Genomic DNA, 22027 nt, shown 5'->3' with positions numbered 1-22027 from the left:
TCTTTATATAAAGACAAAGCAAAAAAAAAAAAAAAATTCCAAGTACACACAACTTCTCATAAGCTTTTTACAGTCTGTTATCAACAAATACATACACCTGCATTAAAAATAAAAGAAAGAAGTTCTTGGATGATTTGTTTCAAATCAGCTACTCATTTGAGTGGCCATATGGACTTGTGTGCTTCTTATGAGTCCTTTCAAAGAGCCAATCATGTCACTCTCATAGTCACTATTTAAACAGCGCCCATGGACCTCCAAATCAAATCTAGAATAATCCAACATATTACATTCTTGTCAAAAGCTTATTTGATTTTACTAAATAATAATTCCTCAGCAGTTCATTGATACTGTTTAGCCTTGCTAGAGAGGTGTTTAAATCATTTTTAAAAGGTATGTTGCTGTGCATGGTGGCACACACCTGTAATCCCAGTGACTTGGGAGCATGAAGCAGGAGGAGCCTGAGTTCGAGGCCAGCATTAGCAATTTAGGAAGACCATATCTCAAAATAAAACAGAAAAAGGGCTGTGGATGTAGCTCAGTGATACAATGACTTGGGGTTCAATACCCAATACTGCTTAAAGAAAAAGAAGGTACATCTCTCACCCTCCCACTGTGGCTGAAAGATCAATAGAACACAAATCCAGCATCTTCCACTGATTCCCATTTCTGTGGTTGTCCCCAGGCCATTTCCTCTTCATTTTGTTATTGTTGTAACATATGTATTTTCATTCACCAGTAAGACTTGTATTTATTTTTAAGATATCAAGTAAAGCTTCAAAAGGGAAAAGGAAAATCATCTTCACAGTATGTTTTTAAGACTATCAGTCCATATTCTGAGTTTGACATTTCACATCATGAGTGTGAAAAGAGCACTAGATTAGGAGTTAGGAAACCTGTGATGCATTATTGGCACCATCATTTACTGTTTATGTCACATTAGTTACTTAGCCTCTCCCCGAGGCTCCGCAGCTTCCGTTATAAAATAGTCATGTTCCCATCTTTCCTAACAAATCTCATGGGGCAGGAAGGATATAATGCAATATTTAATGTTACTTTAAAAAATATCAAACTCTCCCTACAATTAAAACATCACACATCTCCTCTCATATAGATATAGCATACTTGAGCTGATTAGCATACACAATACATTGGGTTCCCTTCTGTCTGTAAGATGTGAAGCATTGCATTGTTCCTCAGTACCCTAATATATGGTGTTAATCTGTCCTTCCTTTCCCAACTAGGTGGCAGATTCCTGAGAGGGACAGGAATCAAGTCTTCATTTGTACTCCCTCTAGTGCCCAGCATATGTGAAACATAAGTTAATCTCAGTACATACAGTCAATTCTCATTACTTTCAGTGGTTGTGGTCTAGAAAGTCACTGTGAACAATGAATTAGCAAATATTGAACTATTATTCCTAGAGATAAATACAGGGTTACGTTCCTGTGCATCTCTGGTCACACACTTTGATCAACTGATTAATGTATAACCTTATTTTCTTTGTGTTCCAAGGGATCATATTTAATATACTGTTGCTTCGTTAACATTAAAATCATGACTAGCAGTACTTTAGCTCATGCCTAGATGAAGCTTATCCAGCACATGTGTTCTCTGTAAGGCATATCACAGCCTTTTTTTATTTTTTATTTTTTATTGTTGGTTGTTCAAAACATTACAAATTTCTTGACATATCATATTCCACACTTTGATTCAAGTGGGTTATGAACTCCCACCTTCACCCCATACACAGACTGCAGAATCACATCAGTTACACATCCATTGATTTACAAATTGCCATACTAGTGTCTGTTGTGCTCCGCTGCCTTTCCCATCATCCACCCTCCCCCCTCCCCACCTCTCCCCTCCCCTCCCCTCCTCTCTCTCTACCCCCTCCACTGTATAACCCTGAGGGTCTCCTTCCATTTCCATGCAATTTCCCTTCTCTCTCCCTTTCCCTCCCACCTCTCATCCCTGTTAAATGTTAATCTTCTTCTCCTGCTCTTCATCCCTACTCTGATCTTAGTTACTCTCCTTATATCAAAGAAGACATTTGGCATTTGTTTTTTAGGGATTGGCTAGCTTCACTTAGCATAATCTGCTCTAATGCCATCCATTTCCCTGTAAATTCTATGATTTTGTCATTTTTTAATGCAGAGTAATACTCCATTGTGTATAAATGCCACATTTTTTTTTATCCATTCGTCTATTGAAGGGCATCTAGGTTGGTTCCACAGTCTTGCTATTGTGAATTGTGCTGCTATGAACATCAATGTAGCAGTGTCCCTGTAGCATGCTCTTTTTAGGTCTTTAGGGAATAGACCAAGAAGGGGAATAGCTGGGTCAAATGGTGGCTCCATTCCCAGCTTTCCAAGAAATCTCCATACTGCTTTCCAAATTGGCTGCACCAATCTGCAGTCCCACCAGCAATGTACAAGTGTACCCTTTTCCCCACATCCTCACCAGCACTTGTTGTTGTTTGACTTCCTAATGGCTGCCAATCTTACTGGAGTGAGATGGTATCTTAGGGTGGTTTTGATTTGCATTTCTCTGACAGCTAGAGATGGTGAGCATTTTTTCATGTACTTGTTGATTGACTGTATGTCCTCCTCTGAGAAGTGTCTGTTCAGGTCCTTGGCCCATTTGTTGATTGGGTTGTTTGTTCTCTTATTGTCTAATTTTTTGAGTTCTTTGTATACTCTGGATATTAGGGCTCTATCTGAAGTGTGAGGAGTAAAGATTTGTTCCCAGGGTGTAGGCTCCCTATTTACCTCTCTTATTGTTTCTTTTGCTGAGAAAAAACTTTTTAGTTTGAGTAAGTCCCATTTGTTGATTCTAGTTATTAACTTTTGTGCTATGGGTGTCCTATTGAGGAATTTGGAGCCCGACCCCACCGACTGTAGATCGTAGCCAACTTTTTCTTCTATCAGACGGCGTGTCTCTTATTTGATATCAAGCTCCTTGATCCATTTTGAATTCACTTTTGTGCATGGCGAGAGAAAGGGATTCAGTTTTATTTTGTTGCATATGGATTTCCAGTTTTCCCAACACCATTTGTTGAAGATGCTATCCTTCCTCCATTGCATGCTTTTAGCCCCTTTATCAAATATAAGATAGTCGTAGTTTTGTGGATTGGTTTCTGTGTCCTCTATTCTGTACCATTGGTCCACCCGCCTGTTTTGGTACCAGTACCACGCTGTTTTCGTTACTATTGCTCTGTAGTATAGTTTGAAGTCTGGTATCGCTATACCGCCTGATTCACACTTCCTGCTTAGCATTGTTTTTGCTATTCTGGGTCTTTTATTTTTCCATATGAATTTCATGATTGCTTTCTCTATTTCTACAAGAAATGCCGTTGGGATTTTGATTGGCATTGCATTAAACCTATAGAGAACTTTTGGTAATATCGCCATTTTGATGATGTTAGTTCTCCCTATCCATGAACAGGGTATATTTTTCCATCTTCTAAGATCTTCTTCTATTTCTCTCTTTAGGGTTCTGTAGTTTTCATTGTATAAGTCTTTTACCTCTTTTGTTAGGTTGATTCCCAAGTATTTTATTTTTTTTGAAGATATTCATATCACAGCCTTCTTGCACTTACCAACATTAGACAGCACTTCAGCATTATGCTTGGGTGCTATTTAAAAAAGCAAAATCACTAACAAAAAGCATGGAAATGTAAAAAAAACAAAAACACGGAAGTAAAAAAACTGCAAATAGGGCACTGGTTTTCAGTGTGAAAGCTAAGACAGGAAGGCACAGCATCACCTTGTTCAATCTCAGCTGGGAACATGTGTCAGGAACACAACTTTTTCACCATTCTCTGCATGACCGCTGATGACTGCCAAAGTGCCACAGGTATTAATTTGGGGGTTATGAATAAATTTCAGCAAGGAAAGGAGGTGAATTCATATCTATGAATAAAGAAGATCAACTGTATTTTTTATTATCTTGATTACTAGGAGATAATGGGGCAGGGTCTTTGGACAGTGATGTATATAAATTTAAGTCCATCTGAATAGAATAGGTATGGAAGGTTCTGGTAAACTTTCCCAGGAGCATGCAGTGGAGAAGAGGTTCCCCTCCTCTCTTTTCTTTTATTATTGGTTCTTTTTAGTTATACATGACAATAAAGTCCATTTTGATATAATTATACCAGCATGGAATATAACTTATTCTGATTAGAACCCCAGTCTTCTGGATATACATGATGGTGTGATTCGATGTGGTGTATTCATATATGTACGTAGGAAAGTTATGTCAGATTCATTCTACTGTCTTCCCTTTTTCCCTCCTCCTATCTTATTCTGTCTGGGGCCTTGGGAGATAAAGGCAGGGTTAAGGAAAGGATAGGCTAGAAATCTTAGTTTTACTGAATTCTCAAGAGCTCAAGAAGAAATATTTATGGCTGCCTTGAAAGAAGAAATTGTGGCTGCAGTCTTTCAGGCAGATGTCTAGGGCACCTTCGCAAAACTTAGGAGGTTCTGGGGTGGCTGCAGTGCTGCTGGTGCTGCAATATTTGTTATAAATGGCAGTAATTTTAGGGAACAAGGAGCAATTCTCTGTCCAGATAGTGGAGAAAAGTTTTATGGACCAACACATGCCTAATCTGGGTGAAGCAAATAAAACTTGTGCTTACTTTATATTTTGGGTCTCTTCAGCTGGTCAGTCCTTGGGCTTCAAATTACATTGTCTAAGGGAAACTGAGGCAGCACCTGATAAACTGCTCTTAAATGAGCAAAAAGAAATTATTAGAGGAAACATAGTATTAGGCTATCTGTAATTCACACTTAAACATTTCAGCACAGACACTGTGATATGAGTGTGTTGTTCTGAACTCCACAAGAATATATGCCTTCATTAGGAATTTCTGTTCCTTTTCTTCTGTTTTCTTTCATTTTCCTTTTTGACCTTTTACTGAAGAGACAGGGTCTCCCAGTGTTGCCCACAGTGGCCTCAAACAACTGAGCTCAGGTGATCCTTCTGCCTCATACTCCTGAGCAGATGGGAGTATGTGTGCATACCATTTTCAGCTCTTTATAGGGAATTTATGTCCCAACATCTCAGCCAGAAATGACAGAAGTCAGAAGTGGCCTCTAGAAATTTTGCACTATCACCATCTCAGTTATGATGTGGCTTTGTTCATTAACTAGAATATACATTGGAAATAGGTTATCATTGGGGAAATTAATGTCTTGTCAATTACTGGGAGGTTAGAAGTGGTTTATTCTTACTAAAATCATTAATATGCATGAAACATAATTGGCCAAAATCTTTCATAGACAAACTCGACTTCTACTTAAGTAGTGTATGTTATTTTCAGAGGTATCTGTACCATGAGGAATGGTGGCAAAATAATAATTCTAGAGAAGGTGAACTGGATGCTGTCCCTGAAATCTTGTCATATTTACTCAAAGAAAAAAAAACTACTTTTTTGCAAGACAGTTTTCAGGCTCTTAAAAGAAAAAAAAAATTCTGGAACTTCTTCAAGCTTCCAGATCAGGCTATAAAATTTTGTAACTACTTATGGATAAATGTTTTCGTAGCAGAAGTTCATCTGATCTTGCATTCCTTGTCACCTGTACTGGTGAAATCTCTTGGAAAAGCAGTTAACCCTTACTTGCCTCTAACAACTGTGGCTTTTTAGAACTAACTGGAAGAACTTACTGGTTGTGGGAACTAAACTCTCCAAACTGACTCACAGATGATGATTAATGACCCACAAGAACACAGGTAGCATAGATTGAATAATGGGGTTAAGAAATGGAAGATGGGTTTGCAAGTGGAGGGGTGAAGACTAAAGAAATGAAAGGAGACAGAGGAGAAGAGTGGACGGTAGGATATCAGAGAACTGGAAAAGAACCAGCCATTCAAATTATTTTCTCATGTTCCAGAATCAACCCTTCTATCTCAAGGAATAGGATGGTTGTCAGATGGACACTTTCAACCTTTTAATGTTTTTCCTAAGCTTAATTGGAAATCCTTACAGCTCAGTATTAAGCTTTCTAAATAGAAAAGTAGACACTAAAAGCAGCAGAGGGGAAGTATATTAAAACCCACAGGCAGCACTAATCTTTTAAAAATTAAAAATGAGGAGAGTGTCAGTCTTGCATTTTGTATTTCTACTGATGTCAGCATAAAGACAAGACAAGCAGACCCCACATATCCATCTACCTGTATTGCAGAGTTTAAATTGGGAGAGTCAAGGGGTAGAGGCTCAGAAGAGGTTGTGATTTGTGGAAGTTGTAAAACTGAACCCTTCTCTGTGTTATCGTAGATCCCTAAGTGTATTCTGAGAAAAAAAAAAAATCATAAGAGTAAGAACATTGAGAGAAAAAATAAAAAGCTAGCACTAAAAGAATGCTTGGAAATATAGTACAATCTCTTTATTATTCAGATGACAAACCTTGTGTTACAGAAAAGTTGGGTTTATTTATGACGTATCTTTTGATGTATTTATGCATCTAGAAATGCACTTTCATCTTCCACTGCCCATAATGCAGTCAGAGACATAGATTGTGAATTCGGTCAATTAGCTATTACTTAGAGCTTCCACACAGATATAAATTGAGGCAGGGGACCCACCAGGAGCCAACATAATGCTCAATTCACTCACATAATTAAAGTCTGGACATGCAGTTTGACTTGTGAAATATGAATTGATTTATTTAAGTCAAGGTTAGTTGTGCTTAGGACTGGGGTATTTTATGATCTCTAACCTTCTTTAGTCTTGTTTAATAAAAATGTCCTTTGTGACATCCTGCCTAAAACCTGGTGCCTAAAGCACCAAGGCAGAGTCATAGAGGCTTTACTACAACTATGTCTTTCAGTAACTGTGGGCATTACGTGGGCATCAACCATTATTTATGTGCCATCTTTAAATCACTGTCACCATATATTGTTTGTCTACTTTTTTTCAACAAACTTGTGTTGTTGACAAACTCTTCCACACCTCCAGGCTCTTTGAATGTGTGTGTCCTCAATGTAGTGGAACAGCATGTAAAGCTCTGCTGTTAATACTGATGTGACATTGGGTTTAATGGTTCCTTGCCCCAGTTTTCATCTGTAAAATGATCAACACTATATATAATGGATTTAGAAGTTTATAAGCTATATTAAGCACTTCATAAATACATTATTTTCCTTTATTCATATGCACATAGTGGTGTAGCTAGATGCTAAAGGAATGAAGAAAATAAGCTGTGATTTGGTGTTTAATTTAGCCATATTTTAAACTCTCCCTGCTCAATCTATAGTAAAATTCACCCATCTCCTGGACAATTTATTAGTCCAGCCTCTGCTTCTCTAAATCTATGATGTTCAAAATTTAGTGTACCAGGGAACTATCGAAAGGACTGTTAAATCACAGATCACTCTGTTTTCCATCCCCTGGATCTTTGGAGGACCCTCAACATTTACATTTCTAACAAGTTCCAAGAAGATGCTGAATTGCTAGCCCAGGGGAATAAGACTTTGAGAACCACTACTCTGTCAGTAAGGCAAGCTCCTTGACACAGGTTTTGGTAATGAACGTGTGGTGAGCTTCTCATTAAGTTACTCACCAATGACCTCAGTCCTTTTAGCTGATCCTATAAAACACCAGCCAAGTCAATGTACCATAAGCATAGGCAATAGTGTTATTCCCATTTCTCTCCTTTGGAGCTATCTCTGAAGATTTCAAAATGACTATCATATAAACCTATTTGCCAGCATCTTATACTACAAAACTATAAATTCCATTTACTCTCCTTGGAAAACCCCATCTTCTTTCCCACCTTAATATTTGAGCTCTTCTTTGGCTAGCATCACTACTGGCTAAAGGCAGAAAATGAGACATCATACTAGGGTTCAGTTCTATTTCTACTAACTTATAGCTATGTAGCCTTTAGCAGGTTATTTAGACACAATTTTACCATCTATAAAAGGGGCCATTAACTAGAGAGCTGGTGTGTGGATTAAATGATTTAACAAATGTAAAGCATTTAGAATAGAATAGTACCTATAGAATAGAATATAGCCCATATAATCTATACATACCAGCTTTGTTCTTTATGAGGTTTATTCTTTCTTCATTTTTTTATAACAGGGAGAAAATAAATAAAAACTTATGATACTACTTCTTTTCCAATAAAACCTATGATCACTTATCAAAATAGTCAACCACCATAATGAAAGCAAGAAAGAAAAAGAGAGAGGTAGAGGGAGGGGATGGGGGAGGGAAGAAAGGAAGGAAGAGAGAGAGAGAGGGAAGAAAGGGAAGAAAAGAGGAAGGAAGAAAAAAAAAAAAACTCTACAGGTCCTGGCAGTCAGGTCTCTAGTCTGACCAGCATCATCTACAGGAAAGATCAATGCCATAAACTAACAATCACAGCACAGTCCCTCATAAACATCTAGCACTACAGAGGAAAGAAACATGAGATTGTTGAGAATGAAACCAGAGTTGGAGGAACAACTATGAGGCAAGTTAGAGTGATGCTAAAGCTAAAACATAATTTGCAAATTCTCTAGTAAATACAGATATTCAAATCGGGAACCAGAAATCATGTACATAACATATGTTTAATTTCCGGAATGCCCAAACACTTAGAGCATAAACCAATTTGATCTATTTTTTTTTTCTTTAAGAATTTATGTTCCAGAGCCTATATTACCATTTGAATGCACTGAAAGGAATTCAATCATGCAATTCAGATGGAATCTTAAATAGCTTTATTTGGGATCCATAATCCAATCCTCATTCAACCCAGGATTTATTAGAATACATATATATTAGATTACACATTTTGTCATAAAGATATTTTTATATTACTACTAAAGGTAAGTTGGTATGACTCTTCTACTGTAAGGATTTCTTTTCCAGGTAAAGTCCAAGTTCATAGCATATTTATTCTGCACATCAAAATTTACCTCCATGCAGCCTCTTATCTCCCCTTGAGCTTAACTTTGGCAGCTTTCTCCATAGTCACCCCTGCTCCAGGGACATAAATTTCTCACCACCTAAAACACACCATGTTTTTTTTTTCTTTTTTTAACTTTGTCATTATCCATGCTATTCCCTCTGTAAAAACTACCCACTCCTCTCCTTTCCTCTCTTAATATTCCATTCATTGTACTATCAAATTTTAATACATATTTCTCTGTTGGAAAATTTTCTAAACTCTTCCAAGTTACTTGCTATTTCTTCAGTAGACTATCACAAACATCTAAAAATACTTATGATATGTAATGTGTTCACATTACTATTGTGCTGAATGAGTAAAGGAAGTATTAAAACAACCGGTAAAATCCATTTTCATATTTAGGAGTTTAAAATGACCAAACCCCTCATACATTGTTGGTGGGACTGCAAATTGGTGCAGTTAATAAGGAAAGCAGTATGGAGATTCCTTAAAAAACTGGGAATGGAACTGCCATTTGACCCAGCTATTCCTCTCCTTGGACTATACCCAAAGGACTTAAAAACAGCATACTAGAGGGACACAGCCACATCAACGTTTATAGCTGAACAATTCACAATAGCTAAACTGTGGAACCAACCTAGATGTCCTTCAGTAGATGAATGGATAAAAAAAGTGTGGCATATATACACAATGAAATATTACTCAGGTATAAAAGAGAATAAAATCATGGAATTTGCAGACAAATGGATGGAGTTGGAGAAGATAATGCTAAGTGAAGTTAGCCAATCCCCCAAAAAACAAATCCTGAATGTTTTCTCTGATATAAGGAGGCTGATTCATAGTGGGGTAGGGAGAGGGAGCATGGGAGGAATAGACAAACTCTAGATAGGGCAGAAGGGTAGGAGGAGAAGGGAGGGGACACATGGGGTTTGAAATGATGGTGGAATGTGATAGTCATCATTATCCTAAGTACATGTAGGAAAACACGAATTGGTGTGAATATATTTTGTATACAACCAGAGATATGAAAAATTGTGCTCTATATGTGTAATGTGAATTGTAATGCATTGTGCTGTCATATGTAAATTTTAAAAATTAATAAATTTTTAAAAATGACCAAACCCAACAGAGGAAGTAAACAAATCCTTTTTGATTTATCCATAAATGTTTTAGATAAGTTCTCCTTATTACCTAAAATATATTTTTAAACTCGGGCTGAATTTTAATTTGGTTATAAAGAATAAAATTTGTTTTTATATTTTCCTATTTACATTATAAACAGATATCTTTATTTCCCATACTTTGTGGGGGGAAAAATACCACCAAGCTAAGATGCTTGCTGCCAAGTTGAATTACAGAGCAAACGTTTGTAGCTAACTTATAAATCCTTGAATATCGGGGTTTATAATACAAATACTGTCGCCATTATCACTCTAGACCTTCAAATAATGTCGCCATTGCAAAACTAAGAATCTAATATATTTGCTCTAGGATGGATGAGGTAAGAATAGCTATAGGAATTGGAGAAATTTTCAGTGGCTCAATTCAAATTGCATAAGCATTTCACATAGTTCAAGTCTCTTAGAATATTTATTTCAAAATGAGCAGTAAACGCTCATCTATTTTTAAGAGATAGGGTTTTTTTTTTGATATTGTATAAGAAATATATGACCTCTGAGGCATTTTGAAAAATCATTAATCAATGTTGTTATTTTTTTAAAAACTGTCTCCTTTTCCTTTTGTGAAAGAATTACTTTCCCTCACATTTTCTCTGTTCTATTGCTGAGATGATTCCCCCAGAGAACTCTGTGTTTATCTTGACAGGTGTTAGTAGATCCACAGACCTCTGCGGATTTGTTCCTGGCTTCGTTGAGGTACAGTAGAAAACATTAGGCCTGCAAAGTAATGAACTTACCTTATTGCATTCTAAATAAAATAAACCACACAGCGAGTAGAATTAATTTACTAATGTCTTCCTAATGAAGCTTTCATTAGGCATATGGTGTGGTCTTCAATATTTAACACAAGATAGCTATTAAAACAAAGCACAGCTGATGATTTTTTGAAAGCATACCTGATGATTGCCTCATATTATTTTCAAATGAACTCGTTTACCTTCAGATTATTTTAGGCACCTAATCAAAGAGATACAAGAAACATTTCTAGGCTTTAGAGGTTGTTTTTTTTTTTTTTTTAATACAAACAGTTCAAATAAATGTCTATTTTACCATTCCTCTTAAATAATTAAAACTGGATTTGCTGTTCTCATTTTTAAGAGAGGGTAAAACTTTTAATTTTGTGCACTGTAAAAAATCTCATGCATGAATAAAATTTAGGAGCCAAACATTGAGAATGGAAATGTTTTAGTTCAAGTCACAGCAGTTTGCTTTAAAAGCAATGCTTCTACAGAGCCTAGCACACATACACTTAAATGGTAATTAAAACAGTTTACTTTCATAGCCAAAGGAAGATCAGTTGCAAACAAGCCAAATCAGTATCCCTTCATGTTAGTAATATTTTGATATACCATTTGTCAAAGACAAAATTCAAAGCATCTTGCAGAAAAACCTCCCTGTTTTAGAAAATTATCAGTTTTGGAGCATGCGTTGCCCCATTCTGACTAACATTTACAGTAGTGTATAGAAGAGCTACAGATAAATCCCAGCCTCGTTGCTACACTATGCCAAGATCTTAATTTCTCATTTCAGTTTCTCTTACAAATCTCTTTCTTCTTTGTAATCACACTTCTCCAATTGAGACTTGAAGATTTGATCAGTCATTCATTTTACCATTATTATTTAAATTAACTCATTTCAACTATTATTTACTGCCAAATTCTGCAGAGGCAAGAAAACAGACTTGGTAAAGGAAGAGTAAAGGTGGGTCTTTTCTTCTTCAGCAGTGGCAGCCAGAAACAGTATGAAAGCAATGGATCATGAAGAAAAGCAATTTCCTACTTGAGGGATTAGACAGTACCCTCTTTTGTACTGTTAAATCAAAGTTTTAGTTATTTTTTCAAGTAATACTGATTTTTTTTCAATTTACATAAATAGTCTCTAGAAAAAATGCAAGAGACTCCCCAAAACACACCTTCTCAACCAATCAGGGGGAAAAGACACCCCCCCCCAAAAAAAAAAAATCCATTACATTAAAAAAAACCCTGTATATTGGAATGCTTTGAGCAAAACTTTTTACAACATGAGAAACATTTAAGCTCCTCCACAAAAGAAAGATATTAACAAAAATGAATTTGAACTGATAGGTGATGCTTTTTCCTTCTCTTTTTTTAAAGGAAAAATATAGGTGATTTTTATTTTGAAGCACCATTTATTTGCTAGCATTAGAAAATTGAAGACTATGTAAATTTCAGCAAACGTTTGCTTTACCTTTTAGATGCACAACAGTGTTAACCACTGCTATGGATCAGTAATAAATTCAGATTTGAGAAAATGTGTGGCAGAAAACTGTGCTCTGTAGTAGCATGTGAAAATGTATTTACATTCATGGAGGAGTAAAACATACAAAGTAAACGTAAATAAAAGTTACATGTGCAAATATGGGGAAAAAACAATGAGCCTATTTTATAGTCCATTTTGTAAAGGCTAAATGCGCATATGAGTTATGTTTAAGGAAGTTGTACATTTTTGTGTTTTGAAACTGTCATGTCATATCTTTAAGAACAAAGAACTCATCATAGCTAAATCATAGGGTTGTGACAAAAACCTTATAATTTATTTCAACATATTCCTCAGTTGCCTGGTTTTATCTGCTACTCCTCACACTGTTAACACATATTTGAGGTTAACAGTAGGTGATTATTGGACAGAGCTCTAGCTATTATTTTAATTGTCTTTTGATCCAGTTTGTCAAAATACTGAGGCTAAGTCATTTTTGAACTCAATATCCTGTAGAGAGATTAAGAAGAGGAAACAAGTATATTAATGTAACAGACATTTTCTGTTTTACATATAAATATACATGCATATAAGTACGGCAGAACAATCTACTATATAAATCAGGGAATAGTTACATAGATTAAATGGATTATGAAACTACACACACACACGCAAAAATTAAATGAATACAGATCTGTAACCAAGCAGAAAAAAACTTGACCATTACAATCAAATACCCTAAGTAGAAGGTTGAATTTACTCATTATGGCTGAGATAAGTGGGATATGGAGAGATGAATGTTACTTTCACCCAAACAAAATTCCTCAATCTGATAATAAATAATAATAGGCTGGTTGGGTAACAGCATTTTGAATCCCCTGGGTAACCAGGGCTGGGGATTAACAACAAAAAGCAAGAAGAGTTGGGTTGCTGATAGAGCTGGCAATAAAAAATAAGTTAAGATTTCTGAGATAAGGAAGTATAAGAAAGGCCTGATTAGAATGAGACTTAACCCCTAAATTTAAGAAATCAATACTTTGCCATGGCTTACTAAGTAGCATCTACATAGAAATACCAAAGTTCATTTTTAAAATCATTTTAAAATTTGACTGCCCAATGGTGATATGTTCTGAGCAGCCCTGTCCTTTGCTTATTAGAATAAACTATTGGCTAAAAGAAATTGCTGTGACAAAATACTTCTAGCGCTGTATTAAATATCTATGCTGCCTTCTCTCAGGCAGGTGGGTCCATTTTGGTGTGGGGGAATGGAATACAGAGAGTGGCACTATCCCCCCGCTAAAAATATGGGTTTTCCCAGACTTCCTTACCTTCAAGTTTCCCTTGTTTCCCAGTTAATCTTGAGGAAATGTAAGCAGAAGTCATTAACAAAGGGTTTTTGTTTGTTTGTTTTTTAAGGCAGATTTAGATTGCATGTCCCTTTAGCTTTTCTGCCATAATACCTCATTCCTCTGGCTCAGAATGTGATGATAATGCCTATGAGCAACACCCATCCTGACGTGAGGTCATATCCACACATCAAGGATGGAGAAGCAAGAAGGAAACGAATATCTGATGTCTTCCTGCAGAGTGACACCAGGCCTGCATCACCTCTTTGGACTTATTACATTTGAAAAAATAAACTATCTGTTTAATCCAATGTAATTCAGTTCATCAGGTTTGGGAAGCTAAATAGATACCTAATAGATTTAACTGATTTCTTTGAAGGATGATTACTCAGATGGGTGAGTCAGTCAACCTGTGCTCCTAGGCATCTGAAGGAGACATTTATCACTACGGAAAGTAGGCAGCATAGGTTATGCATTAAGTTCCTCCAGAATCATGTGAACTTCAGAGAAGTTAAGAGAGCTGCATTAATACAGAAGCCTGTTAAAGATAATAATTAGGAAACGAGACTACTCAGGGCTCTCAAAAAGAAGAAACTGTCTTTGAGTAAAGAATGCTACAGACTCAAAGGGAAGTTCTTGGTTTTCCTCCCTGAACATGGCAGGAAAAAGGAAGAGGACATTCCAGTCCTGGAAATAGGGAATTAGAGCTTGCTGAAACACACTCACCATACACTATCGACCAGGAGTCTCTAGAGGGGCTAGAATGATTAATAATAAACACATTTTCCTAGGTATTATACCCAAATATGAGCAAGGACATGCTGTTTTGTACCTTCATTTGTGCATGTATTCATCAATGAATAAAATTATTTACATAAAATTTTTTTATTGAGCACCTACTCTGCACCAGGATTTATTCCAGTATTCTATCATTCTGCAAGGCTACCACTAACCAGGACCTGGACTCATCCAAAAAGTGACAAATGGGAGTTCAGTTCTTATCAAAGAAACAAGTGTTTGGGCTGACTTCATCCTCATTCTGAACTGCATCAATCCTAGTCCTCTCCTTAAGTCCACGAAAGATGCTATGAACCTTGTGACTTACAGACTCTGCCCTGCAGATGGAATCTAATTAGAACTGAAGGAGTGTTCTTGCCTCAGCTAATATATTTTCATACTCAGAGAGTTTCAAAGCAGCAGTGTGAACAACTCAGACATTCTTATTGACCAGGTGCTTACCACCTATTTGGCAAATGTTGTTTATGAAGTTTCTAAGAAACAAATATTGATCCAAAAAATTCCTTTGCATTTAATATTCTGTCATTCTGCAAGGCCACTATTAACTTTGATGTACACATGCAATTACCTGTCTGTCTAAAGAGTTTCAATTGCCCTAACTCCTGGGCACTACACCATGATTAAATGCATATAGGCAACAAGTTCTTGACTTGGGCAGCCAGAAAACCACTGTGGCGTAAGATCAATAGTTACATTGCTTTCCAAAGAATGCCTTTGTCATTGTTTCCTGCAGTCCTCAAAAGGCCCTGATAAATACTTAAAGCTAGACTTGTTCTTCCTTCTGTACACATGTTGTTCAGGCAAATGAAACCCAAAAACTACCTGGGAAGAATCCCAAAGTCCCATATAGATGTTAAGACTTTTAAAATATTATAGAGCTCATAAGGCACATTTTCTACTGGCAGGGCATCCACTTTATCAGGCTCCCATATGCTTCGGAGCTGGAAAAATTAACAAGCACAAATGTAAAAGCTTGCATCAAGGTTTGAGAAAATCAATAACATGAGCACAGGATGAGAGAGACCTAATTTTGTAGTTGTTACTGTAAAAGACAACCAGGGGATTTTTCCTCAACAACAACATTATCAACAACAACAACAACAACAAAAAATGGAATAATAGACAATAGTTTGATGCAAAAGTTTAAAACACAGTTGCACAAACGGAAGATCACAGGAGTAATAATAATTTTTCTAAACATTACGTAAGGCACACATGAGGCATAATTTGACATGCTGGGTGCCCCATTTTAAAAGATATGTTGACTAACAGGTGGGGGACCAGATGGTCATAAGAGCCATATTCAGCTGGAGTGACAGAGACTAAGGGAGATACTGCAGGCATCCTCAAATACTTCAAAGGTTTCCACATAAACGAAAAGTAGGTTTATTCTCTACTGGCCTTATAGTTAACAGAAGGAACAATAGGCAAAAAGAGATTAATAAGGTAACAAACATTGACACTCAACATATATGAGATTCCAGAAAGGGAAGGAGTGGGACTTCGAACTAAGCTACATGCCCACAAGGAAAATCCTGATATAATCCCCTGTCCTGGGTTCTTGCTTCTGGATATTTCTTTGGAAAAAGGAATGATGGAGTTTATAAGAAATAATAGGATAGCTTTAAGTCTAATTGCCGGTCAAGGAAACTGAAAGTGGATTTATTTGTAAAAGAAGAAAACGAACACAAACACCACCCTGCAAAGTATTTGAATGTGCCTTGGCAGGCCAAGTAACTCTTCCCCAACCAAGTGTCTTTGTGGGGAGCTAAGTAACTGTTCATAAGAAAATAGGCTATGGGCTGGAGATGTGGCTCAAGCGGTAGCGCGCTCGCCTGGCATGCGTGCGGCCCAGGTTCGATCCTCAGCACCACATACAAACAAAGATGTTGTCTGCCAAATACTAAAAAATAAATATTAAAAATTCTCTCTCTCTCTCTCTCTCTCTCTCTCTCTCTCTCTCTCTCCTTAAAAAAAAAAAAAAGAAAATAGGCTATGGCTATCATCTCACATACTTCTCATGAATTTTCGTTCACATCTTCAGTCGTAGGGAAATACATCCCATGTGCTTCAGGAAGGAGTACAGTAGAATACCAAAAGACATCTAAGAAAAACAAAAATAATTCTAACAACAAAAAACTGAGAAGCCACCAGTGTGAAAGCCTAAAAATGAATAGTCTAAAACACACAAAGAGAAGAGACCTAATTGGACATAGAAAAACAAGACCATAATGATCACAGAAAGCTATGGATAGTAAAGAAGGTACAGAGAGCATAAGGGTACAAGTAAAATAATAAATGGATTAATAAATACATTATCATATATATGGTCATATATATGATTATACATATACCTATCCTATGTATTTTCCATTGTATTCTTCTGCAATTATGCTGTACCTACTAAATTATTACTTTCTGATTAAGTTGATATGTACCCTATTTGATCTTAAATATAAACAGTTTTATCAGCACTCAAATTACACTTGAATTCTGATCTTTGAATGACAAATTATGTGGACTGACCTCATAGGAAGTTAAATAAAACCTCCCATTCCAAATAAACAGGACCAAATAATTTAAAATGTCATGTTTTTTGTGCTCTGTATTGTGGCAGAATCGATGTACAGCTACCTTAGATACTTTCAGTCTGGAAAAGTAGCCAGTTTCTGATGTTTTTGACTTCTGACTATAATCCCCACCCTTAACATCCCCTGTGGTCTCAAACATCCACATATCTGAAGCTCACTGGCCCCTGGATAGTAGATGATACTGAAATAACCCATGGACCCCAGCTTCTGGAAGAGTGAGGAGTGGATGCCATGATCAATATCCCCTCCTGCCTGTTTCTGTGAGCTCTGATGCTTCCTAAAAGTACAGCCACTAGTTTAAATTTTAATCTCCCAGAGTTGGGGGTTGGAGGAGGACAGGAAGGGGGCAGTCATGGCACACAACTGGGAGATGGTTGGGGTGTGAACTGAGGAAATCAGGGAAGGCAGATGAAAGCCAAAATGAACTTACCAAATGAATAATGACGACAGTTAATAGACAAAGATTAAACATAGCTTTCACAAAAACTATTTGTTCTATTTATTAAAAGCTCACCTCAATGCCTACTTCTATCATAGAATCCACTCCTCTACTCCATTTATTTATTTATTTATTTATTTATTTATTTACTTATTTATTTATGTGCCAGTGCCTTGGCATGATTTTAGCCATGGTGTACTTTATTCCATCTCTATATGTACAGACATTGCCTCTCCAACTATACTGCAACCCCATTAGGCAGGGTACAGCTTTCCTGGTGCCTTGATTCTTCATTTCCTAAGCAGGTGTTTCAAAATGCAGCCTGCCTGCTACTTTCAGCACTTTCCTACAAAGCCCTAGTTTAACACTGTACTTTATCCAGGACTTCCCAAATTTCTGGGGAATGTGCTCAGAAATCTGCATTCTTAACAAGAGACTGGGCAACATGTGCTCACAAATGTTTGCCAGCCTAAGTCCTAGCACAGAGCAGGTGCTCATAAATGTCTGCAGCTACTGTTAAGATGAAACTTTCTGGCGTGTGTGCATGTATTTGTGAGAAACAGAGCTGTTGATTTGCTCAAGGTGTCCTTTACTTGACACTGGATAGTAAATACCTCCAGGGGTGATGTCCTTCCCAGACCATTCTCTGTAACTCCTTTTAAATGTTTTTCTCTGGCACCAGGACCTTCCCAGAGTAAACCATAAATAACTGTTTATGTTAAGGAGGAGAAAGAGAAAGGTGATAGAGGAGGAAGGTGGGCAGAGGGGAGAGATGACTTTCTGGTTGTTGGGAGGCATTATTCAGAAATCGCCTTTTGTTTTGATGGTCTGCAATTCAAAAGTGCTATTGAACTTCTACTGGATTCCTTTGCTCTGCTCTTGCTAACATGGAGAATTACCACCTCCACCCCCCAGATATTTTTGAGATTATGACAGTCTGTGTGAACTGAAGACAGACCAAAAATGACTAACATACAACAAATCTGTCCTGTGAGACCAAGGAAATGTGGATCCCTCTCCCTCCTTCTCAAATTGAATTCAAGGAAATCCTTTCCATTTTGACATGCACATGTATGTTTCTCTATGTGTGTCTGTATGATTACTTCACATGGATGAACTCAGCGAGGAGTTCTGTCAGTTAAGGGCAGGGTTAATGAGTTGTAAAATGGACTGACCAGGCACCCATGCCTTCAAATGGTCTTTTATTACAAAAGGCATTCGTCATCTCTCACATCTAACTCCCACACGAACCTTCTGTGCTTTTGTTTTAATATTACAAACAGTCAAAAGTCAAACTTGGAAATTGAGAACATGTATCTTATGTCCAAAACAACAGGGAAAGGAGGTTTCATTGCCTCTCTTGTTTAGGCTTCAGTTTTTCCAATTTTGAAATGACCCATGCTTTCCATTTCTATTTGTTTCTACTGTGAATAGGTCTTACACTCAAGAATTGCTTTCCAAAAAAAATAAAATAAATAAAATATTCAATTTTTTTTAAGAATGGAAAGATCTATCTGGATGGAAGATTATCCAAGTTCTACACCTTAATTATGAGAATGGTGTGGTCTAATTAGTTTATGTGATTTACTCAGAATTGCAAAATTAATAACTTATAATCTATGAATAAGTTTAAAAACAACCATGAACCTCCACAACTGCATACAAATTATGTACATATGAATGCATCTGTGCATTCTTATGGACACAGGACTTATAATTATTTTACCAGACTTTCAAAATGTTCCTCCATTTAACTGGGACAATTATGATTGTAACTCTAACTCATAATATCTTTTCATATTTATACAATATTAAATGTTAGGTAACCCAACTTCTAGTCAGCAAAAGGTTTTTGTAGATAATCTGTCGGCACAATCTCAGATTACTGGAATCTTTAGGTACCTGATAACTCATTACCTCGCATGCTACCACGGTTTAAAGCTCTAATCACAAGAAAGATATTCCTATGGCTGTACACTTTCTTCTCCATAGCTTCTTACATTGATGTAAGAACTGCCCTCTGAGGCCACAAAAAACAAACCATTTTTGCTTACTCAAAATATCTTTCACATATTTGAAGATGACTGCTATATTCCCTGAAACCATTGCTTCTCTGGCCATAAGAATCAGTGTCCCTCAGTATTCTAGTCACCTTCATAGACTACAGATACTTACAGTTAGAAGGAACACATTAGCATATATCAAAGCTCTCTAAAAAGTCATACAACCCAAAACTGACAATAAGGGTCCACTTGGGGTGACATGTCCAGGACTATTTCTTTCTGGTGGGCATTTTGTCCTTTTTTGCTGGGGGTATTGTGGTAGTTTATTGTCTAACAGGAAAGGTCAGAGGTGAGTGGTTTTCCAGAGGTTTCCCACTCAAAGTTCAGCAGAGCAAAAGAACACTTGTCCATTCAGATCCATCCCCAGTCACATCTCCAACTTGAATGGTAAGGGTGTTCATATAAATAAGAAATGTGAACTGTCTAAAAGAAGGACACAAAACACTTTTATTTGTTTGAAAAATCTAGCATTTTTTTTTCCAGAGGTTAAATCAGAAGCAAACAATGGAACACCTCAGCTTTATAAATGATTAGAGCAAGGGTGACCTAGAGGATAAAGTTTCCATTTTAAGTGTCAGAAAAATGCTCTCTGGTTTGTTTGATTGAAAAGTTCCAGGAAACACTTTCTTTGCAATATGTATGGCCTAAACTTCAATAACATAGCAACAATCACACAGATAATTTAAACCCAGTGGAAGGACAAGATGCAAAATTCAGTCTTTCTGACCATGCCTACGTGGACTGTTTATACCAGTATTCCCCCAAAGACTTTCAGAAGCAGCATTAATCCCTCCAAAAGCTCATGAAAGATAAAACAAAAACACTCCCTCCATATCTGCTTCTTTGCAGTCCCCACCACAAAGTATTTCAGGGTCCAAGACTCTCTTTTTTAAAAATTGTTTTATGAATACATTATAGTTATATATAATAGTGGGGTTCACTTAGATATAATCAAACATGCATGAAATTTAATTTGCTCCATTTCAGTCCCCAGTGCTTCTTTTTTCCCTCCCCTCCTCCTTTCTCTCATTCAACTTCCTCTCCTCTACTGGTCTTCCTTCTATTTATTTATTGTTTTTTAATGAAACTGGTGCTTTATAGAAACATAAAATGTAGAATGCACTGTGGTATATTCACGTACATACATAGCAGAATTTTGTCCAATTCACTCTGCATTCTCTTCCCTTTCCTGTCTCTCTTTCCTCCTTTTAATCTCCTTCCTCTACTCAACTAATCTTCCCATTATCCTTATGAGACTTAATGCCCCTCTGTTTTTCCCTCACTTTCCTCTAACTTCTGCCTATGAGAGAGATTATATGACTCTTGATTTTCTGAGTTAGGCTTATTTCACTTGTTGTGGTGTTCTCCCCAGAGACTATCCATGTTCTCCCCAGTTCTATCCATTTACCAGCAAATGCTGTAATTTCATTCTTCTTTATGGCTGACTTAACCCCCATTGTGTGTGTGTGTGTGTGTGTGTGTGTGTGTATATATATATATATATATATATATATATATATATATATATATCACGTTTTCTTAATTCATTCATCTGTTGAGAGTTATTGGGAGTGGTTCCATAACTTAACTATTGTGAATTGTGCTTCTATAAGCACTGATATGCCTACTATAGTGCTAATTTTAGTACTTTTGGATAAATACTGAGGGGTGGGATAGCTGGGTCATAAGTCTTTCTGTTCCTAAGGAATCTCCCTTTTTGAAGATACCCATTAGCACCCCACAACTATATCTATCTAATCTATCTACACACATATATCAGATCAACCATATATATATATATATATATATATATATATATATATATATATATATATAATCTCAAATCACATTTTAGGTACTATTGTAACATTAACCTAATTAATTACATTTCTGTTAAAAATCCACTTTACTCTATGTTATAATACTTTTAAAAACTGTGGGCATCTACTTTGGGTGGTAATACCCTGTTCTTCTTCATTACAGGTCCTCCTCTACCCACATCCTGTGAGCCATAAAACATCCTAATGAAGACCTGCTAATATGATTAATTAGATTAGGGGACTATATGTTTTACTCAAGACTAGGGTGTCTATGTCAAAGATTCCACCCCGACCCCCACCATCCCTGACATAGGCAGAAGACTGTGAAATCAGACTTGAAACTGGATACAAAAACTTGCTATTATCTCTTCTTCCCTTAGTCACATGGCTAAGGGACCCCGACTCTCCATGGGCTCCCACACTCTCACTTGCAGGAAGAACTCAGAATGAGAGTGATAAAGACTCAGATGTGTGAGAAAATCTCACTTAGACTTTAAGGCCATATTGGATGCTTTAATTTCATTTTTTTTTCTAGAAAGTCCTGCATTTGAAAATCCCTGGGCACACATTCTGCTCTTTGAGAATACTGGTGCAATGATGGGGCAGGGTGGGTAATGAGGACAGTATTCAAAATAACTCTATATTTTGACTATGATATCAACATAGCACCAAAGTTAT

General features: G+C 36.7%; 1 protein-coding gene across 28 annotated transcripts in view; it reads right to left on the bottom strand.

The window, feature by feature from the left end:
• Nrxn1 (neurexin 1) overlaps window positions 1-22027 on the bottom strand; it is a 1098127-nt gene that overhangs the window by 413227 nt on the left and 662873 nt on the right. The window lies entirely within an intron of this gene.

Source organism: Marmota monax, unplaced genomic scaffold (assembly GCF_021218885.2).
Source record: "Marmota monax isolate L192 unplaced genomic scaffold, Marmota_monax_Labrador192_F-V1.1 WCK01_AAM20220418_F8-fsc00015, whole genome shotgun sequence".
In the NCBI taxonomy this organism is placed as follows: Eukaryota; Metazoa; Chordata; class Mammalia; order Rodentia; family Sciuridae; genus Marmota; species Marmota monax.
Note: the sequence above shows the minus strand (reverse complement) of the source record. Positions and strands in the feature narration are given on the sequence as shown.